The following is a 26,597-nucleotide window of genomic DNA, read 5'->3' on the forward strand; positions in this document are numbered from 1 at the left end:
CTTTGGACACACCCCAGTACCTCAATGTCCTTCTTGTAGTGAGGGCCCCAAAACTGGACACAGTATTTGAGGTGCAGCCTCACCAGTGCCGAGTACAGGGGGACAATCACTTCCCTAGTCTTGCTGGCCACGCTATTTCTGATACAAGCCAGGATGCTATTGGCCTTCTTGGCCACCTGGGCATACTTCTGGCTCACATTCAGCTGGCTGCCGACCAACACCCCCAGGTCCTTTTTTGCCAGGCAGCTTTGCAGCCACTCTTCCCCAAGCCTGTAGCATTGCATGGGGTTGTTGTGACCCAAGTGCAGGACTGGGCACTTAGCCTTGTTGAACCTCATACAATTGGCCTTGGCCCATTCATCCAGCCTGTTCAGATCCCTCTGTAGAGCCTTCCTACCCTCAAGCAGATAGATCAATTTACTTAGTGAAAAAATTATGTTCTTACAAGCCAACTAAAACCTTCTGTCCATGGGGAAATGCAGCAAGAAGTTGCTCAAAGGAATAGGATGCTGTTAGGGAAATGCCACAGATAAACCCTTTATAGACATAGTCCTCCCTTCTCCTTCTGTATCTCTCAGCCTGGGACTGGGTGTTGCTGGGAGACGGGGCATTTTCTGGTGAGATGGAGGAAGGGCAGCATGCATAGACTGCACCTGGAAGGATAGCACTCCTGCATGAAGAGGAAGGGCCTCCCAACCCCATGAAGGCAGTACTAGGGGGAGTCATGAAGATCCATGTTAGGGTGGGAGAGCTTTGGACCTCAGCAGCTCTGAGAGTAACCTGGTAGACACTGAGGGATGCTCATGATGCCATTGCTAACACCATGGATAGGCTGAGATTGCCACTGGTGTGGGCAGGCTGAGCAGCAGGGGAGCAACACAGACTCTGGGAATGACTGCTGGAGCTACAGGTTAGCATCCCTTCATGGAGAGCAGGAGACTGGCTTTCCCATCCTCCCACCAGTGAAGATGAATTCTGGCTGTGCTTATTTGATGTTGGGGTTTTGTCAGTCTCCAACAAATTGAGTTGAAGGAAGTAAAGAGCAATGTGCAAAAGGCATGTTGGTTCATTAGGTGGTCATCCAGGATGTAGAGGTGAAGAACCACTGGCAAGGACAGTGGGGGTGGGCATATTGCTCCTTATCCTCATGCTGCTCATTCTTCATTGTTTCCTCAAATTAGTTAGACATTTCTTATGGTTTTAATAAAGTCAGCTCAGTAGGGGCTCAGTGTTTGTAAGTAGGGAACAATCTGCTGTGGAAAAAAAAAGGCAGGGGGGTGTTTGAATACTGCCTTTCTGTGTATGGGTTCAAAATGCTTTATTTTGGATTTGCCCAGATACTGAACTGTCTTCACTGTCTAGTAAAAGACTAGGAAGGGAAAATAAAGTAAACTTCCTTCTAAGGGCTAGCTAGTGTCTCAGGCATGAGCTGAAGTCTTTGACTACCTGAAAGTTCAGAGAGTGATGAGCAAGAGTGACCTCTCCCAACCTGTGAGATAAATAAATAATGGCAAAAAAAAGAGGTAGAGAGCTAAAAATAAAGTCCAGTTATACTGTGAACCCTAGTAGGAGCAGCAAGGATCATTTCACATTTCAGCATCTTCTCCACTTTGTTGCAGGGAAATATTTGTTCACAGAGCACCTCACTAAGCAGGTTTTTTGCCCCTTGCTACTCAACTCCCAGCTCCCTGAGAGCACAATGGATGATTCAGCATGTGAGTGGAGCTGGGAGGGGAATTTGCACACCTTGGCTGGGAGCCATATGACCCAGAGGAGCGCAGTTGTACCCTCACATCCACACAGGGAAATGCCCCTGGCTCTGAGGAAGCGACTGGCAGCAATGGCTGCGGTATTAGGAAGTGAAAGGATATTTGTGGTGTCTCCTTTTTAGAAGGAAAAAAGAGGTCTCTTCAATGAGAAATAGTCTGAATGAGGTGTTGAAGGGGTTTATTTGACTTATGCTAACAAACCCTTTGATGAAACAGACGGGTTTTAAACAGAGGATCTGGAGAGACAGCCCAGTTGACCTGAGAGGAACCACAGGCTAGGGGTGGGTCTGCAGTAAAATGTGGGACTTCCTGGAGTCTTGTGGTTGAAAGAAAGATGTGGGGGCAGGTTGGTGAATCCTCTGACTCCTACCTCCAAGCTCTTACCTCACTGGGAGTGGACATGCACTTACAGTCAGGCTAAAGGCATTTTCTGGATTTGACCGGGATAGAGAATAATAAGTTTTCCAGATCAAGGTACAGATGACTTTGTTGGCTGAGGGCAAGGTGAGAGCTAAGTCAGTTCTCTCCAAGCACCAGGGTCCAAAGCTGGGCTGAGAAATGAGGACCCCACCTCAAATTGCAAAGGAAGGAGTAACTTAAAAGGGAAGAAAACATTATACACAGAGCTATTGCTTTTAAAAGAGGGTATTAAGATGGAGCTGTCTCCCTTGCTATATGCTGAGAAAGAGTTTTGAAGGTATCTTCAGTCAAGGAGCTGATGCAGATTAGACTCAGCAGACCACTGAGATGCAGCAGCAAGGAGCTGTGGCAGGAACTGAAAAAAGGGAACAAGTCAGAGGCAACACACAGAGGTGATGATCTCTTCGCAAATCCTCCTTCATGTGAGAATGTCCTGTGACTGGCAGTCAGGAAGATAAAACAGACAGGATAATGTAGGGTATGATCACACTGGGGACCTTACAGCAATGATACTTAGCAAAACTTGGGGGAAACAGAAGAATACAGTGAGGGCAAATGGCAGAGGAGGAAATCGCACAGAGCAGGGCTTTGGGAATGTGAACTAAAAGTAAACCAATTCCCAGGGAAAAAGATTTTACCTTTGCACTGCAGATGTGTAAGCAGCATCTTGGCTCCAGCAAATGTTTTTGGGAATAAACTCAAATAGTAAAGGCCATGCACCTGAGTTGCATTAGGTGATTAACTGTACAGTGGTGGTTAATCAGTTGTGCTTGCACGTAACAAGGCCCAGTCCAATATCCACTTCCACTGGAACAGATCCTGCACACCACTGCTGATTTGCCTGTGTATAGCCTCCATTGCCTGCTGGCTGGGTCTTACTTTACAGAGTGTGGGTCAAAGGGGTCTGTTTCACATTTCGTTAGACATACTGTACTTGACATATATAGCTGTCCCCTTTTATTTTGTAACATCAACAGGATGCTTCCGTCTAGTAGGACTATTGCAGGTTATACCGTATTTCACTACAGGAATAATGCATGCAATTGGGTCCTTTTCATCATTCATCTTCTGTGTCTACTCTGAGAAGATGAAGACATTTTTTAAGCGTAGCGCTCACTCAGCATCTCCTTGCCTGTGTGGCATGTGACAACAGAAAAAGGATATTTACACCTAGCTCTTCATTTGGTCTTAGCCAAGAAGTGAGAGCAGGAATCACAGTGAAGGCAGAACATGTACGTTGAAAAGAGAAAAACATTTATTTTAGGCCATGTGTTACTTCTGTATTAGGAAGCTAAGGTCCTCTTTCATGCAAAAATTCTTTGGTGTTCTGGTTTTGTTTGAAGTTTATCAGAGGACTGCTTCTGATGTCACCCACAGTGCCATTATTTACATGGCAACTCATTTGTTAGCCCATTTCAAGCACTGAATAGCGTAACTGACCACCAAAGTTTGCAGATCAACATGATAAAAAACACATTTGTAAGGCATTCATGTGAATATTTTATATCTGTTGTCATTGTAAAAGGCTTACTGGGCAGTTTATCATTTATTTGAACTATGTAAATCTGCAAGTCCTGGGCCTTGCTTTGGTATCAGATTATGCTCTGTTAGTCAAGTGCAAATTCCCCTCCTTTTTTTCCATCACATTGTAACTACAGTCTTCCATTTGAAAGGGAATAGTCTCATACAAATAAAATTTTATCCAACTCCTACAAATGCCAGGAATCTTGAACTAATCTTGGCTTCTGTATACTGCTTCACAGTCCATCTCTGATGGAGAGGATATTTTTCCCAATGAATGAAATAACGAGATGCTTTCAAGACACTTGACTAGTTTTATAGCTTTCAAAAATAGCACTGCATCTCACAGAGCATGGATAGTCCCAGAGCTCTGTGCAAATTTTCCAGTGATGCCGTTATCACCTCCTGCACTGAGCTGCAACAGGACCCAGACCATCGCTCCTCCTTCAGCCATCTGATAATGCCACTGGTGACACTTTGGTTCTGGTAACGTGGCAGCCCTCCCTTAACTTTATGATGCAGTCTATAATCAGAAAGCACAGAAAAACTGTACCACCATGTGTCCATGTATCTCTGGGGCAAAGTTCAAATTGGCTTTCTTGGTTTGCCCTCAGTTAATAAGTGGAGTGAGCCTGTCACCTTTTGATATCAATGCTGGATCAATCCTCATTTGTAAAAAGCAGGAAAAAAATCAGAAATTACTTTCACTCACTTATAAGTGGTGTTCAAAGATCGCTAACAAAGGCTGGATGATCAGAGCCTGGACTGCCTCCGGATGATCAGAGCCTGGACTGCCTCCCTGCACTGCTTGCAGTAAGTGCTCAGCAGCCAGTGTGAATGTGTGTTTTGTGCATGTGGAACACAATGAAATCACATCTGCTCCTTTTCAAGGTACACGACGAGTGTGACTGTGGCCCATTAGGGCCTTTTCCCAGTGCTGACAGATGGCAGAAATTGAGTTGGTCATAAGACCTCAAAAGCTGGTTTAGCTGACTGAAGGCAGACATCTGCAGCACAGTAGTCTGTAGCTGAGCTACTTAGCAAACTCCCTACACAGCCAACAGAGAGAAGGCACTTTTAGGGAGCATACCTCTGCCTTATTTTAGGATGGGCTGAACCACACTTTGGGCTCTATTCACTATTGACCAGGGACCTCCTCTGGTCACCAGGCAGCCCAGGTGACCTACATTTAGGTAGATGACTCCCATCCCCATTTTATTCAGGCAGATGAAGTGCCACTCCAAAAGTGTACTTCGACTGGGTAATGTCCATAGTGGTACTGGCCTGCCCCCTTGTAACCATGGCCCCTTGACAGGTTATGTTGGGGTACCTGGGAACAGTTTAAATTTGCTCTCCCCAATCTGAGGCAGTCCCTCCTGGCTGGCCCTGAGGTCCATCAGCTGCTGCTATTGGAAATGCAGTTTGCATCCCACTGCATCAATAAAGGTGAGTCAAGCACAGTAAGGGTAGCTCTAAAGGCTCATTTCATTGATGTTTGCTGTTATTGAGTACATACATAACTTTCCTGCCAGCTGGAGATGGCTGTAATAAGGCCAGTCTCAGTAATATGGACAGGGATCCTTCCAGGGAGAAAACACAATGGCTCATACCTCTTTCCCAAATTGTTTCTTACTTCCAGCTTTCAGAAAACAAATTTCTGTTTTGCAGGGTATTTTCCTGGTCATTCTTCCCTGCACAGAGGAGACCCTGGGAGCAGACACACACAGCTCTTCTCATTTCAGAAAAAGACGACTGTGATAACCATACAGCATGCAACAAAAAGGATCAATATGACCAGTGTTGCTAGAGCACAGTCAGCTCCACAGCTGGGGTAAACCCTATAGGAAGTTAAACCAAAAACATAATCACAAGCATAAAATGACCCTCACAAGCCCATTCATTGGACAACTCCAAGAGACCTAAAGGGTGATAGGAGGGAAGATCTCAGCGTGGCTCTTGTCTGATTAAAATGATTGATTAAAAGTGTTTGATTGATTAAAATCATTTGATTGATTAAAATCAACTTCATGCTTAAGGATTTTTTCCTCTGCCACACCAAGTAACCTCTGGCTGACTAAAACCTATTTTTCAAAACATTTTCTTCTTGCCAGACATGAAGAGCCAGAAACCGATTCACCATCCCTTTTTGTAATTTCTTTTAAAGATTCATACCCCACTGTTAAAAAAATGCATCTTCTCGTACTACAACCTTTTCTGGCTTCCAATATTTGAGCTTGCTCACCCCCTGTTCTTGTTTCTTGTTGAACTCTTCTCACTAGATTAAGGATTCACTGTGCCCTATCTTCCCTTTTTCCCTACTTCAGCTGTTATCGAGCCACTTCACAATAAATAGATCAAGACCTCTCAAAATAAAACATTTTCTCAAACTCTTCAGGCCTCAAATCATCTCTGCACCGTTTTCATTTTCCAACACATCTTTTTTCAAGATGCCAGCATCAGAACTTCATGCAGTATTTCATTTCCAGTGAAATTACTTCCCTGCTCCTACTCATTTATCTCATGTTTATGTAGCTAGGCATTACATTTGCTTGTATTGCCGGAATATCACAGTGGGACTCTGTTTGCACTGTGGCAACCCTGAGACTCTTCTCGGCATTGCTGCTTCCCCAGCTCTGCAGACAAAGCCTAGAGTCTATGCTTGTGTAACTCAGCCATATTAAAAAGCTTTATTTGATTAGACTCCATACACCCAATCACCATTTCATATAGCTGTCATGTCCTCATCATTATTTCTATTTGACCAGCAGATGTGATATTCACAGATTTGTTTTAAATCAACAGGAATGTTGCATTTATTTCCAGATCACTGACAAAATTGGTTGGTCAACATTGTTTCCAGTACATACCACCATGGGACGCCACTAAAAACAGACTCATTCAGAGCAAATTTCACGTTAGCGACAGCTTTGCAATCTGCCATTTAGCAAGTTCTAAATTCATCTTATCCAAGCTTTATTGACACTAATTTCTCATTTTTGCAACCTTGCCATGCAGTTGCTCTTTTTTTAAAAACTCAGATTATCCTATGGCAGCAAACAGAATGCATTAAACCACAGAAATCTTTTATGTCTACACAACAGTGTTTATCAACCAAACATGTAATTCCCAATAAAATCAGGCTGTTCTCACAAGATTTATTTTTTCAGTAGCATCATATTGACTGTCATGCAATTATATTCACACCTTTTATCTCTATTTATATCTTTATTAATTAAATCTTGTTTCATTTTTTCCATTTTTTTGCAAGGGACGTAGGCTAGCAAGGTGAATACCTATATTAACCCATTTTCCCTTTTTACTGTACCATCAGCAGATGGCTGAAACAATTGGCTATATCTCTTGTTGCAAGTTACTCAGTTTTGATGCTTTATAAACCTTCATCTTAAAGAGATGGTAGCACCTTCCTTTCTTTCCAGTGGACTGGAAAATGTTTAAGGTGGTATAGGCATATCACCTGCTTTTCTTTGAGTGCAGACCAGAAAGGTCTATTGATTACTTCTTTCTTTTCTTTATTGCAGTTATCAATGGTTCTGTTTTCACTTTGCAAAGGTGATCTTTTATTATTTCTTTCTTTTGCCTGTACTTTGGCTCAAAAAGTCCTTCTTCATCCTAAATCTAGCAGATATTTTTTCTGTACTTTCTTTACCTTCCTTCATGTGTTTTGTACAGTGCTTAAATTCTAATAGCTGTTGTTTTCCCCTCTTTAACACTGTTACATAGCACTAACTCAGTGGCTTATGTTTACTTCTGTATTATGTTAGGAGGTTTAAAGCAGGTAACCATTATATCTGTGTAAGAACAGCAAGCCAGATGGGGTGAAAACAAGATTAAAGGCGCTTCCTCTGTCACAGTCTGAGAGAAAAGATCATCTCAAACCACTGCTGGCACCCCAATCTTTGACAATGCTGGCCCACCCAAGCCATGTAGAGCACCTGACACCAGCCTACCCTGAAGAGGACCGACACCCTCAGAGCAGGTCGTTTCAGGTTTAATATAACACAAGTAGGGAAAACTACTGGGTTGAAACCATTGCTTCAGGTTCTCTACAGCCCTAGACTACTGTGACTCTACTGAGGACACTGAGGTCAACTTTTCAAGGTTTCTCTCTTAAGAAAATTAAAATATTGCAAGTATCCTAGAGCCTGGAGGCCTAAGCATTTATCTGTTGAGGTTAGGAGTTAGTCTGGTGGCTGTGAGTTTTGGGTGATGACTGAGGTGCAGTGAGCTATGCAGAGCTGCCATTATGTATAGCGTATGGAGTAACTCAGGTGGGAAGGGTCAGGAGGTCTCTACTCCAAGCCCCTGCTCAAAGCAAGGCCAGCCCTGAACTCAGACCAGGTTGCTCAGGGATTTATCCAGTTGGGTCTTGAAAAGCCTCCCAGGCTGGAGACTGACTGCACAACCTTTTTGGGCAGCCTGCTCTGCTGCCTGACTGTTCTTGCAGTGAAAAAGGTTTTCCCTGTATCTACTTGGAAACCGACTGTCTGTTGTCCACCTGCCATGCCCCACTATGAACAGCCTGGCTCCATCTTTTTAATTGCCTCCTTGTAGGCATCAGACATGTTCTGTTAAGTCCCTCCAAAGCCATCACATGTCCTGTTGGAAGAAGCCCCCCCCACCTCAGCGTCTCCTCACAGGGCAAGTGCTCGTGCCCCGATCATCTTGGAGGCCAGCTGCTGAACTCACTCTGGGTCATTAGTGCCTTTCTTGTATTGTGGGAAGGCCAAAGCTGGATGCAGTACTCTAGATGGGGTCTAGCGAGTGCTGAGTAAATGCTTCCTTCAGCTAACAGCTCTTTTTCAGCCACAACCCTTTTTCTCCACAGTTCCTCCAGGTCCCTTAACCCTTTTTCTCCACAGTTCCTCCAGGTCCCGTAAGTGGGTTGCTTGTACCCTGCCTCCATTTTCCATGTCATTGCCACTTCAGTACAATGATTTGTTGCCCTGCTTTTGAAACTCACACAGCTCTGCCTTGCAGTCTGCCCAAGTAATCAGCATTCAGAAATAATAGCAGTATTTTGAACAGATGAGAACAGGTCTGGTTTTGCTAATGCCGACTGCTGTGGCAGGCTGTACAGCAGAAACCAAAGAATATCAAAAAGCTCTTCCATCCCTTCTCAGAACAGAGGGTAACAACAATGGATCAGTATCCTACAGCAGCAGCCGTGGGGGCCTTTTCTGTGCTAAGAAAATATGCCCTCTCTTCCCAACCTACGGCAATTTGTATCAAGGAAAGCCTCTCAGCACTGTCTTTGTTATTTATTCTGCCTGCATGGTCCCTCGGTGCAGTGGCTGCTGCCAAAGGCAGACACAGCATGAGACATTGCCAGAGAACGTTAAAAGCAGAAAAAATCCCAGGAGCCACACAAACAGATGCAAAAATGTACATTCTCTTCCCGCTCCAGAAAAAAGCAGCAACTTTTAGCAGCTCACAGACTTCACGGAGCGCTTAGACTAAAGAGCCCTGAAAAGTCAGGGGAGTACTTCTAGATGTTGTGAAAATGGGTATGATTCCACACACAGAACAGTGAACATTTCATTTTATGGAGTTTGCCTGCATCACTCGCTAAAACAGCCAAACAGCCCTCTTCAAGACCAGATTTGCCTATTAGGCAAGGAGCAAATCTCCCGTCATGGCTTCCAGTTTGGTGAAGCACATATACACAAGTAAGTGTGCCCAGTATGCCATAAAAATAGTAACTGATACAGGAATTGGGCACCCCTGCAAGCTCATGGAGAGAACAGAATGTATAATGTTCAACAACTAAAACCAGGCAAACATCTAATGGCATTTCAAACTTCTGTTTGTTCTCCTTATAATTTCATATTTCTATAATTTCCTTCTTCCACATGCTCTGTCACACTCCTTTCTCAGCTTTGCCCAAGCCTTCTCTGTCCTTCCCAACTGGTGATCCTGGACACCACCTTGCTTTGCCAGGGCCTGTCAGATTCTTCCTGGTAGGGTCCATCTTGGGCATCTCCACCTATGTGCTCTGTATCAAGAGCCACAGAGCAGACAAGGTTGAAATTCAGCAAGTCTGTGGGAAACTGTGCAAAGGCAGAGGTTTTTCTGTTCTTTGGCAACATAATTTCGAACAGGGAAGAGGAAAGGTTTCCAGGAGGGAATTGGTGATCAATTATGACACATAACAGTGAGAGGCAAATCTTGACCATGTTAGGATACATGTGGGATAGGTGCAGTAAACACAGGAAAATGAACCCTTGTGATCAGAATCTGCAAAATAGTCTGTTGTACAACTAGGACGACAAGCAAAAGCTTAGGGATCTTATTTCTCATGAGCATGTTTTTCCCATCCTGCAGCTGAACCTGTTGCAGCTGCTCTCCCAGACATTTCATGAATTTATAAAACCCTTCAGCCACCAGGCCCAAACACCCAAATAACTAACTAATTCAATTATTTTGCAAAACCAACACCATACAGTCTATGATCTATAATACTCAATGAAATAAAACACACCAAAAAAGAGAAGCTGGTGACACTGTGACTGGGGTGCTCTGTTTTAAAACAAAGCTGTTGTGCACTTTTAATACCACAATTAAGGACAAGAGCCCTTTTTTGCATACTGGTTTGTTGAGATAAATCTGAATTTTCCTCCTCTGAGGGAAGAAAAACTGGGAAGAAACAGTCACTGAAAAGAGTATGTAAATCTGGTCAGCATACTGCCAGCCTAGGAATGTGTTTCATTTTAATCACAGAAACACAAATATTGACAGTTGTAGGAAGAGACTGAAAGTTCATCAAGTCCTCTTCTGAACTGGGAACATGAAGAGGAATTTAGACCTGATTCTCACTTGCTTATACCAGTAATGATGTATTTCAAGGATATACATCATCATGGACACAGTGAGGTTGGAAAGTCTGCTCAGATGAAAAGGCCTTTTTATGTTATAAGAGCTCATAGGTCTATCCATACAATCCAGTGGATGTGGAAGGTCATTCTAGCTCAGGGAGATATTGCTCACATCACAATATTGCTCCTCAGATGTTACCAATTTCTGGATTACAGCAGCGTGCAGTGGTTGTGCCAACCACTGGAAAAAAATGTCTGCCCCAAATATACATAGTTTGAATACATGAGACAGATGATAAACAGTGGAAGACTATGACCCTCATGTTACAGCTGCTGGCCCAGAGGGTTGAGTGAATGCACTTGCCAAAGGTGATGATTGGAATCAGCAGCAGGACCAGAGGTGATTTATTGAGCTGGTTTATTCTCCTTGAAACAATCAGTCACTGAAAGGACATCTTTCTCTCTGGTGAATTTTTCTGAGCATGCTTTGCTTTTTAAAAGGTGGTGAAACATAATCAAAGAACATGTTCATTAATGATGTTTGTCCAGGAAGTTTCTGCTAACATCAGCCTCTTTTCATCTGTACAATGCTAGTTTCAACGATCCATTTGCATCACATTGGGGAAGTCCTATTCATGCATCATTTGCAATATGAGCCATCTGTTTTACTCAAAACAGAGATAACAGACAATGCAGTCTCAACACAGCAGGGATTCATTTTTTAATCTTTGTGCACATTTGTTAAAATAATTTACCTTTGAATTTCAAGCTTAAAAAAAATGTCAGACCAAACATTGGCCTGCAAAGATCATGGTGATTTAATTAAAAACATATAAAATGTCAAAGTTAGCTTAACACTCACATGGGAAGGAAATATTGCCGAGTTTCCACCCGTCTTGAGAATGTATTGGTTTATATGAACTGCACTAGAATGAAAACAATCTTTTAAATCAGAAGGAATTATAAATTAAAATTAATTATAGTTACCTTTGGTGACAACATTGGCACATACAAAAACATATATACTTACTGAAACTGTTTTATGGCCCATTCTCAAGATTTCATGTCAGAGGGACCAATAGCTTGCTTTTCAGCATCAGTAGTGTATTTATATATTCACATCTACAACAATTATTCCATCCCAGCAGAGTAGCCAATTTTACCCTAATTAAAGCCTCATTATGCCATCTTAATAGTAACACATAGCTCTTTTCAACCTCAAAACACTTGCTAAGTTTTAACAGTGCCCAAGGCCACCCCATAAATCTGTAGTAGCAGTATAATTAGTACTGGGGATTTCTTGGCTCTTAGGTCTACATTCAACTGCTAAGCCAGCTTTCCCTCTCTCTCCCCCGCCCACTCTTTTTGGTCTATATCAAGCTTTTTAGGTCATAAATACACATAATGTCAAATCCAGTATCCCTTATCACAGCCTGCCCACTCCTTCAACAAGAAAAATATGCAGAAAAGAAAATGAATGAATGTTCCTTGTCAAGGAATAAACCATTGTATATTCACCAAGAGGGATAATGTGATTCACTTACCCCTTGAGGGTTCATGATCTCTTTTCTTCCCCTTTCTGGCAATATATTCCTTGTGCTATTCTGTGAATATAAAACAGCCAAAAACAAAGGGCTAGTTATTTTTTTATAAAGGTACCATATTGCTATTTAGTATCCAAGCAGCAGCTTCATAGATAGGGTTGCAATGTAAAGCAAGCTGTTTCCTAACACCAGTGGAGAGACCTCCTCAGTGATGTTAAAGTGAGATCTTCATGAACATAAGCTTGTCCCTGGTTAACCTGGTAGCCAGTATAGCAGGGTGGCTGCATCCCTCTTACTGTGTTGGTACCAGACAGTAGGTCAAGGGATGGGAAGAACCACTTGTGTCTTCTCTCTGTGTACCCAAACAGGCAAAAGCAAACAGATATATTAAGTGGTATTAACTCCAAAGGTGTTCTTTCCTTAGAGTTCTTTGCAACATCTATTTCCACATTTTGTAAGGAACTATTTCATAGGTCAGTGTCATATACCAGCTTTGGTACTTCTCTTGATGTCTAACCTAAACCTTTCCCTTTTCTATTTCCAGCCATGACTGTGGGTTTCTTCATGTTAACGACTCACTCCTCCAACCCTACAGCAAAATAAACCTTCCTCAGATATTGAAATGCTTGCCTTCACAATAAATATCCTTACGCAGCAATAAGTCTCTTTATTCTAAATTAGAATCATAGAATCACACAGGTTGGAAGGGACCACAAAAGGTCATCTGGTCCAACATTTCATGGGAAAGGGAGCCTAGATGAGATTATCTAGCACCCTGTCCAATCACATTTTGAAAACCTCCAGCAATGGGGACTCTACCACGTTCCTGGGGAGGTTGTTCCAGTGAATGATTGTTCTTACTGTAAAAAATTTCTTTCGTATGTTAAGATGAAACCTCTCCCAGTGGAACTTTTACCCCTTGCCCCTTGTCTTCTCCGTGTGGTTCCTTTTGAAGAGAGAGCACCTGTTCTCTTTGTAGCCACCCTTTAAGTACTGGAATGCTGTGATGGTGATGAGGTCCCCCCTAAGCCTTCCCTCCTCCAGGGAGAAAAGACTTAACTCCTTCAGTCCCTCCTCATAGGGCAGGTTCTCCAGACCTTTGATCATCTTCATGGCTCTCCTTTGGACCCTCTCAAGTCTGTCCGTGTCTTTCTTGAACTGGAGGGACCAGAAATGGACACAGGAGCAGCCTGACAAGCCCTAAATAGAGTGTGATGATCACATCTCTATCTCTGCTAGTAATGTCCCTGTGGATGCAGCCCAGGATCCGATTTGCCTTTGTGGCTGCAGCAGCACAATGCTGACTCATGTTCAGCTTGTTGTCCACCAGGACCCCCACAGGAGAATCTCTTCAATATTTCCTGGCATTTCATTCCAGGTCCAGCTACTTGACCTGACTCTAATAATGTGCAAATCTTCTTGTAGTCCCACCTTCAAATAATTTTAGGTGCTTTTCCTCAGCCTCACTTTCAAATCTTGACACTAGGCAAATGCTTATTTGTCAGTCCATTTCATATTAAATAAAACATGTCAGCATCTCAATTTTTCTGCCATCTCAGGCAAAGCTGTGGTTTGTTTGACTACTACATGTTTCATCTTGTTCAGTAGTATCCTTTGTTGTATTTTTCTTTCCAAAAGCCTTGGTGAATTCCAGGGGAGGAAATGTTCTCATTGTCTGCATTGGGATTTTGTACGGCATCAAAAAACCCACCTGTCCTCTCGTGGGCAGTGACACATTAATGCCCAGTTTCTCTGCTTCATCTCCACAGATGTCCTTCTTTCTCAAATGACCCGTAATCTGTGAAGCAGGAGGAGAGTGGCTGAAAGCCCTGGTACAGCAAGCCTTTTCTGAACCCTACAGATTGCAGTGTCCTGCTTGTGTAATCTGAAGCTGTCACTGGTGCACAGATAAAAAACTTAGTTTAGAAGTTAGCGTGTAGAAATGTTCAACTCATCAGATTTAGCAGGCCTTCAAATGCCTTCCAGATGTTCAAAGTGTTGGCTTGAATCAAAGAGTGTTGATAACTGATCCAACATCCAACATTTTCACTGAACCAGATATTATTTTAAGTCAAAAAAAGGATTTTCTTTTTGTTTTTCCAGAAACACAGAAAACTCACCTACCTTCTGACTCTTTTCCTTTTTCTGTTTGGGGCGGGGGGGCAGGATTCTTCTTTATCCATTTGGGTGGCTCTAAGAAAGATTTTGTTTCACACAGGGCGAAACTGTTTTTCTTCCTCTAGTTTACAACTGAAGAAGTGCTCTACCTTCTACATTGCTTTGAGTTCAACAAAAAGGATTTCCTAAAATATGACATAAAAAGCTTATGATAATCGCATATGGAAAGTAGTGTGATAGTTTTTCAGACTGAGCTAAATGACTGGGAAGAGGTAGAAGGGAATGGGGAGAGAGCTCACATTTATGCCACAGACCTGAAGAAAGTTTACTCTGTTGACTGAAGTTAAATCTGCGTTTTTCTGCAGGGCTGCCTTAAGCATAACCATCATAAAGACCTTAAATCATGTTGTAGCTTATGGGTATTTCTGTACTGTTGTGAGAATAAAGGTAACCCTGATATCATGAAATGCCAGTAACACTATGCCCAACATAATGTAGATAAGCTAAAAGCAATGTAACCTTTAGAAAAAATAAGGCTGCTATTTAGCTACTGCACATATTAGCTATCCAGCACCCCAGGCTAGAAAAGTGGATGATGCAAGTGTCTAACCTTTAGTGCAAATGTATTTGTATGTGAAGTATCTTGAGCTTCGGGACCTGCAGCTTCCTAACCAAACTCACCTTCCAGGGCAGAACAACACGGGATGAGACATGTTTCAAATCACAGGCAGGAAAAAAAAGGGGTTTTGGCTAGGGAATGGGAGACACAGACCAACCATGTAGCAGGGGATAGGGAGAGTGATTCAGTCACTGCCAAATAAGAATGGGAAACATGCAAGGGGCTGATACAAAGCATGACAGTAAAAAATATAAGGGAGAATACGTTACATCAATTTAGACCTAGTCAGGCACCATGGACCCAATGCTTTTAAACAGCCTGTGAGTCCACAGCCCCCTTTCTAATGCCCAGTCAGTTGTAAGTATAAAATTGTAGGTTAAATAAATACAATTGTAAACGACAGCATTTAGCTCTTTAATTACCTGCTGGTTCCTGTAATTTATTGGACCTGCAAATCTATCTCCAGGAAGGTGGGAACAATTCAATTACTCCTCAAACAAAGGCAAACTTGGCAGGCACAGATCTGTAGCTACAGGTGCTGAAAGTGCTACCAAGCATATTATATGAGGTGTTTCATTAGGTAATACACTGACTGGGGATTCTTGGTTGGATTCTCAGCTAGAATTATGATCTACTGCTCTGCTCCATATTCACACACAGAACATACGCTTACTTCAGCTTTTGAAAACAACCTTTTAACCACAGAAGCATGCAAGATATTGCATGCTTGTTCCACTTGAATATTTATGAACACTACTTTTTCTCAGTCTGAGCAGAAGGCAACAGCCTATAATTAGTATGACCTGACGAGAGATCCATAGATTATGCTAAGTATCCTTTTTGTTTTCCAGGCGATTATGTGACTTTCGGTTTTCTTTAGCAGGAGAACAGCACATGATTCTAGTAAACAATCTTAATGACGGACTCAGCCCTGCTCTTCACTAGCAAGAGATATTCCCCCTAAGACAAGGTAGGATAAATAGGAAAAACATGCCCAAGTGAGGCTGTGATTTTCTACGGCAAGTCAATCACCTTTGGGCTTTAATGTGTTTCTTTAAAGGAGTGGAAAGCTGAAAATATGAAAATAGAAAGTCTCTGCCCAGTGGGATGTAGGCTGTTGTGCAACTCTTTTAGTGCCTGGAGCTGCCTTCCAGGTCCCCTCTTGCCAGCACAGTGAGGAGTTTATAGGGGAAAGGAAGCTAATTCCCACAGTGGCATGTAGAGGTGTGGAGCATCATTACGCATGCTTAACTGCAGTATATAGTACTTCCCTGAAGTGATAATCCTCACACTATGCATGTACATAAATAGGTATTTGCATTTAGCACAGCCTTCTTCTCAGAAAACTATTTGGAACCTCCTTTCAAATAATTTTCTTACCAGCAATTTCTTTTCTTTTGATATAATGATGAATGTTTATGGAAATACAATGCAAGCCAAACAGGGAAATCTCTCCAGGATTAGAGTTGCTCAGTGCCCAGCCTAAGAGACCAGCTACAGTAATACCAACACATCCCTAAGCAGAAGGATAGCACGCGGCAACGCACATGACATATGACAACCATAAACTGCAGATTACCGCCTTGTATGCCCTCTTTATTGACTATGTACACGTTGGTGGATCTCCCAAAAAAGCCTGAAGCAGCCTGACATGCAGGTTAGGAACCCACCGTCTTCATTACAAACGTCCATTTCAGACTTACTCAACCTGCAAGGCTTGTCCTTCTGTTTGCCACTGTAGTAAAACACTCTATTTGAGAAACAGCAGAGTTTTCGAAGAGCTTCCGTCTTAAGTGTTCATAGTACTTGGGACAATCATTTGGAAAAAATTCACCACCACCAGTCTTAAAACTAGTTCAGTTATTTACAGGTTTTAAGTAGTCCTTTCACCTATGCCTTTGTTATTAACTGTTACTTCTGTACCATTAACTTCACATAACTTCAGTTACTTTTGGCAGGTGACCAGCTGATAGTGGTTCAAGACTTCCTCTGTAATTCACAGAGGGAAATACAGATTTCATTATCCACACACAGAGCCCTGTGGAGGAGCTCAGGCACGTACCAGAGACAGATAAAGACCTTGCATCTGTGTTGCTGGAAGGCATGAGGGCCAGAAACCCCGAGGTCAGGGTGCCTGCACACACCCCCTCCTTCCCTGCCCATGCTTTCAAAGCCTGGCCAGGATGGGTGCCAGCTGTGCTCCCTGGCACTGGGGATGGGACAGTGTCACTGGAGCGGCCAGGATGAAGTGCCCAGTTCCAGCTTGTGGTGGGGTGACGCTGGCTGCACTCAGACACAGCCCCCTCCTTCCAGCCTGCCCAGTGCCTGGCTCTAACTGGTTAGAGTGTATGTCCCAGCTTCAGTCCCAGAAGGAGGTGTTACACGCTGCCCTTGTGCATTTCCACAACAGGTAAACTCAAAGTAGGTTTGGTTTTTTTAGGCTCTTCCAAAATGCTGTGTAGAGTTGCTGTGTGCTGTGAAAGTCTGCTGTGGTGCCTGAAACGCCCTAGATGCTGTGCAATGCCACAATTGAAGGGGGCCATGAAGCTTCAGTGAAGTCAGTGGAAGAGGGATGTGTATTCGCTTGAAAAAAGGCCAGCTAAGTAAAAGACATCACACTGTAGCTCAGTTACTGTCTACATGACTAAGGACCTTTAGTCCCTTGATCCCAGCGACGAGCACCTGCCCGTGTCATTGGGAATGTGGTACTATCATGGAAGTGAGAAAGATGCAGCAAAAAACACCATTTGAAGGAAATGAAAGTAGGAGAGGAGCACAGGCATGCCTCTGCATAAACACATGCAGCACATGGCACCGGCTGTTTGCACGCAGAGCAACTCACCCCACCACGCCGGCTGCTCCCCGACCCTGTGCGGGTCTTACCCCTGGCAGTGAAGCGAGAGTCTTCCTCCCACTGGCGCTGGCTGCTGGCACCTGCAGTGCGGCTACAGCAAACGGCAAACTGGTGAATCTGACATCGGGAAATGGTGGTGACAGATCAGTGTTTGCGCTTGGTACGCTTACAGTCGTGCCAAGCCAGCTGTTTTCTACCCGTCTCTGCTATTTGCTCTCTCCAGCTCATTAGCTGGTGGTCAACATGGACAGCAGTGGTACGGGGTACTGCTCCACGTGACCCGCTGTGCTGGTCTCACATCTCAGGGGCTGCAGGTGTGGAAAGGAGCTGTTACTCCCCCCTCTCCCCTGCTGCCACCCCTGCCCACAAGGGAGCCGTCCCCTCCCCATCTGCTGGTGGCTCGATGAGCTTAGCCATAACCTGAGACTTTATTCCAGGGACACCAGGAGCTGGACAGCAAGCTTCAGTTACATGCAGATAGACCAGAAGTCACATTAAATTGTGCATGAAATAAAAACTGACCCTGACGTGGCGGTGGCAGGGTCGGGCGGCTGACCCCGCCTTACTGGGGCTCTTTAGCTGCATCCTAATGCCACTGCAATTTCCACAGCCTCCAGCTCCACAATCTCTCCTTTGATGTATCTCAGTGATCTTTTCAGGCAGTTTATTCGACAACCTGATCTGCTTTAGCACTGAGAAAGTTTTATACCTGACCTGAATCTCTGCTTCTTTACACAGAGCTGATGAGCCGTCATTTTATCCCTCACAGTTTTGGGTAAGCAAAACTGTTTTTCTCTCACTTCTTTTCACATTTCAAATGTTTGTACAGCATTATTATCTTTTTCTGGATTTTGGTTTTTTATTGAAGTGATATGAGAGAGGGGAAGAGAGGGCATACCAAGACAGGGATAGATAGAGGTCTCCATAGTCAGTTATGGGAGAAACTGAGCGTGTTGCACTATGTATAGTATGTGTATAGGTCTATGTGGAGGTAAATATGTGTAGGAGGATGCTTATATTTGTATTCACAACAAAATACACAAACATACATAAGCACAAATTACTTTCTATCATAAAAATGCTTCATTAATTAGTTGCTCTTTTAATGCTACACAAAAATTCTTCCCCCTGCAAAAACCAAATAATTCTGAATAGTCTCTAAATGCAGCCAAGCTTCAAGCAGAGCGGAGTCTCTATGAAAGAGGAGCTGGGAAGGATTTCATTCCCTTATATGCCACTTACTGAGCTCTGTGAGCCTTTTTTTTTAGAGCAGCTGGTCTTAGAGCAGGATACTGGTGCAGATGCCTCAGCAGCCTGATCCTGTATGGCAGGCTTTATCTCTCCACTTTTAATCTAATTTATACATCCTCAAGAATACAAATATCATCTGAATGCACAGTAAAGGAGTCACAGAGCACAGCAGTATGGGCTAGTGCATGAGCAGAAGCCCCATAATCTTCATTGCCCATTTGTCGTAATTTCTTTAGCTCATCTACATGCTTCCACAGCCTGTAATGCTGGGTCTCTCTAGAGAGACACCCTACCAGACATCAGCTACCCAGTGCTTCCCACAAGCATGGGGCAAGAGATGACAGCTTTGGCTGCTGCTCATGTCCTGATCACACAGAGGAAGGGGATGGCACAGTCCTGGGCTTTATCCATCCTGTCCCTGCGTCTCTGCACAGCACAGAGGACTTGCACCCAGATACTTCATAATGGGTGAACAGAGCTCAGACCCACACTTAAAATATGGCTCAGGCATACACCGGACACTCGCTATGCTGCTGTGTTGGGCTTGTGCAGGCTACAGATTTTGTGTGGCCAGGCAGGGCTTTGGGTTTCACATACTCAAAAGTCCTACACCTCCCTTTGGGGCCAATGGTTGACCCATGAGACCTCTGATCGCCTTCCCTCCCCCTCACAGAGCTTACCACCAGAGCCCCTCTCCCAGGCAATTTGTGTCTATGTTCTCCGCTGACCTTCTCAGGTTTTGCACTGAAAAAAGTTCACTGTCACGCCAGTCGCTGTGTATGAAGAAAGGCTCAGTGGTTTTCCTTCTATGAAGCCTGAAATGCATTTCAGATCTTGAAAACTGCTGCAAAACCAGCAACCCTCCCCGTGATTTAATTTTCAAAGGCACTGACTTAATTCCCAGAAGGCAGTGGTAATGCTGGCTGTAATCAAGAGGGCTGTACCTAAGAAGAATAAGAATTCCCCTCCAACTGATTTTTACTGCCTGGGTACATGAGAGCGGAAAACCCTGCAGAGCACAGATAGAAATGCCCCCTGGTATGACCGGTTCTGCCCTAGTGGGACAGATTCACGACTGCTTCCTACCAGTTTTAGTTCAGTGTAAATGTACTGATGAAAAGAGCTGGTTTCTTCAATCTCAATAAGCTTCATTTACCTGTACCGCCAGCAGCTAGTTACTCTTTTAATGCTGTGATGCCAACTAGTTTCCTTTAACCCTAAATGGCCAAATGATCAGAGGGGAAACCTGGGGGAAAAGTAACAATTTCGAGCTATTCAGAGCCCCCATTCTGAGGGAGTCATTTACCATGTTTGGAGCTGTGGCAGGGAAATAGGCGAGAGATGGCATTTCCAGTCATTGGCTTCTGAAAGGTAAACTGAGTGCACCCTGCGTGTTAAAATCTGGTGAGGACTGAATTATGCAGAGAAGAAAGGAGGATCATTTGCAGAGTATGCTATATATTCTCTGTCTGTCTGTCTGTCTCTCCCTCTCTCTATGTTCTCTTTCTGCCTCAGCAGCCTTCTCTAGCAAAATACTGAAATACTGTCCTTCCCTCTGAGAACACAGTGAATAATTCTTTTCTAGACAAATGCAATCCTGGGAAAGCCACTGATCTTAGTGGCATAGTAGCTGGTTGAACAAAGTCCCAGTTAACTTTATGGCCCAAGAAGCTGAAGTCTGCTATTAAAATTTTAATCAAAAGATGCTGACAGAGAAAGACTTTTTATAGCAATCATTGCCTGAGACCATTTCCTTAAAAACATGCTTTTCAGTAACCAGGATACTTTTCCTGGCTGGTCGGCACTTGCACATTGCTGCAACTGCCCTTCATGTTTCTACTTTGGCAAGATAAAGCTGCTGCCAAAGCGTGGGCCAGCCAGCAGCGTGGTGTGCAGGGCAGACGGCTGGTGGTGTCAGCCATCTCCGTCCCCTCTCCCACAGCAAATGTCAAATATGGGAGAACTGGGAAACAGGTTTGACTTACAAAGCTATTCCTGTTTGCCTTCTGTGGAGCCTGGTACCTCTGCCTCCTCTCTGCTAGTGGCTTGTCTGTATTTATTTATTTTTTCTGCCTTCTGTTCCCTCCCCACATCAAGAAGAAAGGTGACTTTTCAGGCCTGAACTGACACTGCACCTAATTTAGTACCTGTTTTCTTCATTGACAAGCATATCTGCATTAGTGCATTTTAAATACTGGTTATGTATCTATGGTAATTAGTATTTTCCTTTAAATTTAAATTTACCTATATTAAATATTTCTTTTTCCTAAGGTTGATAGATCCCTCTACGATTTTATCATCTTACCTGCATTTCTGTTGTTTGTTCAGTAATAATATAATAACAATTGTCAGGACTGAAGGAAGAGTTTGGCCATTTACGGAATGGTTTCAGTATTGCTAAGCTAAGAGAGCTGCTGAGAAATAAGTTTATATTTGATATGGTTCCATATTAACAGAGGCTGACCTTATCTGAGGGCAGCCTTAAAAGGAAAGTCTGTTCAGTCCCAGGCTTGAGAGTAAACAGACAAGTGGTCCTTATGTAAGTAGTAATAAGTGTTTACAACATTGCTCAGATATCTTCATTGTTCTTAGCTGTACTTTTGCAATACTTTTGTTTGTTTAATTTCCTTTCTCTACTGTAATCTTAATGTAGTCGTAATGGATTTGATTATATGTTGTTGCTCTTTCTTGGCTTATTACAAACTGCTGGCAAACAATCCAGAGCTTGAATGTGCTCCTGCAAAATCAGCTGTTTAATAACGCCAAATAACAAACACGTTCTTGGTGAAGAATCTGTAAACCGAACAAAGGGACACATCTCTGCAGTATGCTAAATAAGCATACTGCCTGAAGTTAGCAGCACGAATGACAGATGAAGAAAAAGGGCAGTAGTAGAGAAGACTGATTTCTGAAGCTTACACAAAATACTTTTTTCTACAAAGCATGCATCACAAATGTAGCAGAAATGCTGTGGAGTAGTATATAGGATGTATGAAAACTTGTTTGGGATGACCTGGATGTCTGATTTCAACCCCTCTTATGAATAATGCCCTTGTCCCAAACTTACAACAGTACAAAACCTCACAGCCTGTCTCTGCTCTTCTGCTCCTGGGAGGCGACGGTTTCAACAGAAGACCTTTAGTCAGGTCTTTGAATCCTTCTGTTGGTTCCTACTTGAGTATCACATCAAACAAGCTGCTTATTTTCAATATGAAGGCCCTCAGAGCCTTGCCTCAGGAGTAAGGATTCTCTCTGTATATGAGTGTGTATGTATATATATTATTTTTGTTTCTATCTCAGGATCAGCCTACTTTAGGAGGCTCCATCATTCAGTTGTTAAACGAGACTCTTCATGTTTTTTCTGCTATCAGAAGCATCCACAAAATCTTGTGGTGTCTTAACTGCAGATCTGGTCTAATATGTTGTAATGCCAAAAGTGGACATGCTGTCCAGGTGGCTGAGGGTGGTGAAACCCCTTCCCACCTCCCTGGTGAGTGGTTTCATCACGGGATGAGAGCCCAGTCTGGAATTTGGCTTGCAGAATCCCTCTGTTTAGATACCTTAGTTTTATATAAAATACTTAAAAGGAAAGAACAAGCTGCAAAACATCTCTGTAGCCTTCTTGGACAAATACCTTCGTAGGACCAAGGTCTCAGGGGCCATTTAGCTGTCAATACCAAGTATGGCAGAGTGAAAGGAGAAGCTGAGAGCCCCTGACTCTTACCAGAAACAAGCCAGGAAGTTGCCTATTTGTGAGCCAGTGGGTAAGAGAGATGCCAGCACTGGGATTTGTAGCAGCTTTGTGAAAAATCCAGCTCTTATTTCCTTTGCATCTTTTCCAGGCACCCATAACAAGCTCTCATTTGGGGCCAGACGCAATATTGTGTTCAATACTGAGATTTTATTTTATCTTTTTTTCTTTTTTTTTTTTTTAATAACAAAAGAAAAATAGAGCATTTATTTATTAGTTTCACTGCTGAAAAAACTTTGACACATCCATCACATTCATCTGCTGTCCACTGCCTTATACTTGGCTTGTAAGCTCTTTGGGCCACAGACAGTTTCTTTCTGCAGTGTTCCTGATTGCCACAGTAATAGGAAAAGAAAATAGTAATTATAATCTGCTGGGGTTTGTTCGTAATAATAAATAGACGCTGAATATTTCCTCAAGTGAACAAAACCACCATGTCTCGCTTTTAAAATTCTTGGATTTGAACTAATCACTCATGGAGTCATTTTACGTGTATATATATATTTTACGTGATTTAGACTTGCATCCCTGTGGAGGACATCTTGCAAGCACAGACTGAAGTTTATTTGGCAAAACACAAGTGTGTGTACTCCCAGTGCTGAACTGGGCCTTCAGGGAGTGAGTGATGGCTGCCCAGTCACAGCTGGGTGACTCTGTACTGATTAAATTGAGGGGTATTAATGCTAACCATTTCCCTAATCTGCTCTCATTCATACTTAGTTTGAGCAATGGTCTGAACTACGTGACTGCACACTCCCCTGCTAAAAGGACGGGGATTATAGGTCCAAAGGGGATTTTTTCAGCCCTACCCAGCCAACGCAAAGTCACGCACAAGAAAAACTCAGCACATTGATTTTACAGACACTGACATGTTTTCCAAACAAATCCATGCAACCCTTTCAGTTTTCCCCAACACTAGTCTTGACCTGAGTTGTGCTGTGGTAGGTGTAAGTAGCACAATGTGTAAATATTAACAAAAGTCACCTCACAGCAGGCAGAACTGTGTGAGACACAACTGGCCATTGGTAAGACAGATATGTAGAAGGTCAAAAGACCCAGAAGGTTTCTTAGTATTTAAAATACTTTTGGAATAGGGGTCAGCCATATAGTCATTTTGAAAGAAAATTTTCCAGATCCCGGGGTCTGAGCACACTAGCCACTTCCATATAATGCTGGCACAAACAAATACTGGCATGTCCGTATAAACCCTAGAAAATCTTTAACACATAGAAATGACAAATGTACCATGACCAACTTTATTCTGCAGCTTTTGTAATACCTGTTGCCTCTGTCACCACCACCTGGTATTTTCTTATCAAGGCTGTCTCTGAAATCTGCAGAAGCTGTGTTTACCTGCTCAATCAGGAGATCTGGCTGCATGGTATGAGGCAATGCCTGCTCTACAATATGCTGAATCAGGTTCCAGTTTTCTCCCAGGTGAAGTTCAGACTTGGTTTTGACCTGCTATGCCAGATGGGACACCAGCTCTTGTTCATGGCCAGAGAAACTGAAAACAGCAGAGAACTTTGCTTAATAGGGCTCTTGCAAGAATGAGCATTGGAAAGGGAACAAAAGAACCTTTTCTTCTTACAGAGATGCTGGAGGCCCACATGCAATAGAGGGCTTACCTTTGGAGGTGTGACTATCTGGACAGTATGCTCCGTCCTCTCTATGCATGCTCAGTCTTGTTCTTCACATGATAAAGACCAGATTACCCCCTTGGCTGATCTTTGCCCAGATGAGACCAGAGCAGCTCATGGTCCTTCAGCCTACATTGGGTAAAATTCTACTCATTGACACTCAATGGAAAAATTGAAGCTTGTTTCAATGAGATTGTACTCCTTCACTATGTTTTCCTAGAATCACAACCAAGAAATTGTACACGAAGCTCTATGAATATACAGCAATGCCTACAAAAATGCAGCACTGCAAAACTGAAGAGCTTCTGTCTCAGAAAATTTTGTGCAAATCTTGCCTATTCTATTATTTCCAGTAACTGTCATCTGATCAAAAGTACAGCTTTAAAGATGAAAATGTATAGGATTGAAGGAAGCCAGCATATGCTATTTTAGTAAGTGTATTATCTAAAGTAGGCCTTCCATCTGTTTCAGACCTAATTATTACATCATCTTTATGTAGCTCAATTTACAATGAGTGAATTAAATGCTTATGTGAGTGCTTCATACAATGTGAAACACAGCTGTGTCATTTTTAGAGACAGAACAGGGCAAAATGTTCTAGACACTGAATTTCATTTTTCTACTGTGTTTACAAAAAATATTCCTTTGTAGCAAATATTTTTCCCACTCCCTTAGTAATACACAATTGTATTTTGAAGAACCATACAGCATCCACTTGGATTGCAATAAAATACTGCATATTTTTATCTGTCAAAGAAAAGACACTGAGTTTAGTGACCAAAACAACAGTCTCTATTAAAAGCATTCAGCTGGTTCTTCCTGACCTAGCTGTTGCCAAACAAAGACAGATTAAGATTAATTGCAGTAATTAAACAAAGGGACAAGCTACAGCATTAGTAGCAGCAATGTATCTCATTCAGTGTTCCCAGGTACTTTATTCAACAGGAAAACAGAAAATCGCATGAGCTCTAGTCTATGTTATACACATTTTCTATAAGGATTAACTCTTTAGCTGATACGCAGCTACAGGGCATGTACATGTATAGTTTGCCATAGCATAGCTTTCTTTAAAAATCCCTTTAGCTAGTAAAAGCAAGCCAGATTTAGAATATAGTTCTTGATTAGATTGTAACCCTCTAAAATAGTTTAATGAGAGCAATTTCTTAAACTAAAATTCTTAAATTTTTGTCTTGGGTTTCAAAATTCGTCTGACAAGTTGTAGTGAAAGGAGGGGTAGAATATAGATTAGGGTCTAGCAAAAGCTCCTGTTGCAAACAGAATAAGGAATAATCTCCATTTTCTTCTCAGTTTTCCCCTTTGCAATTTTTTTACTTGCTTTTGGGTTGGGATTGGGTTTTGGGTTTGTTTTTGCTTTTTGTTTGTGTGTTTGCTTTGAAAGACATGCACTCTGTCTGAAGCCAGTTTCGGTCACATTATGGCTTCAGGTTACGGTGTCACTAGGCTCACAGCAGGACACTGTGAATTAACTGTATTGCATTTACAAGACTTGGCTGTATACCCATTCTAAAAGCCAAGATATTGGTTGTTGTTTCCTCAGAATGGAAAATAAAGGACTGTTGCATCTCCCAAAAACAAACCCTGCCAGTGTAGAAGGCTAGATTTAAAAATCATGCTTATATTTAGGATAGTCCAAGGCACATAAATTGTCTTTGGCCAATGTCTTATGGGCTCAGAATAAATTTTGTGCACCTCCAAAGCTTCTGCTCTCCCAGGACACTGCTTCCTATCCTTCTTGTCCCCACACAGCTGGTTACAAGAGCAGTCTCTGCTTAGCAAGACATGATCAGAGATTATTTCAATTTAAAAAGAAAAAAAAATTCCTCTAATGTCCACTTCAGTGTAGCATAGACACACCCTGTTTTGCCAGCATTGGCACAGCTTAAGGCTTAGTCATTAGTCATTAGAAGACAAATACACAGGTTAAGAAATCAATAGGCAGTTTTGCAGGCTGAAAGGTAGCAGAAAATAAATAGAGCTGTAGTCTAGGAAGCAAACATGTATTTTCCTCATTTAAGCTTTGAACTAGGGAGTGAACCCTGTGCTGGGAGGAAAACATTAAGCACAACTGGGGAGGGGGGAACGTGTCCCTTGCAAATAATTTCCCATGAATAGCTGCCTGCTCTGACATCTTTTGATTGAGCTATTTCTAGAGCTAACCCTCTGCTTGTAAATACTGATGCTAATCTGGTTTCAGAAATGTTTCATCTTGGCAAGGCATTACTAAACACTGTACCAGAAAATGTCTGGAGTTCAGCC

The sequence above is a fragment of the Pelecanus crispus genome, chromosome 2 (assembly GCF_030463565.1).
Source record: "Pelecanus crispus isolate bPelCri1 chromosome 2, bPelCri1.pri, whole genome shotgun sequence".
In the NCBI taxonomy this organism is placed as follows: domain Eukaryota; kingdom Metazoa; phylum Chordata; class Aves; order Pelecaniformes; family Pelecanidae; genus Pelecanus; species Pelecanus crispus.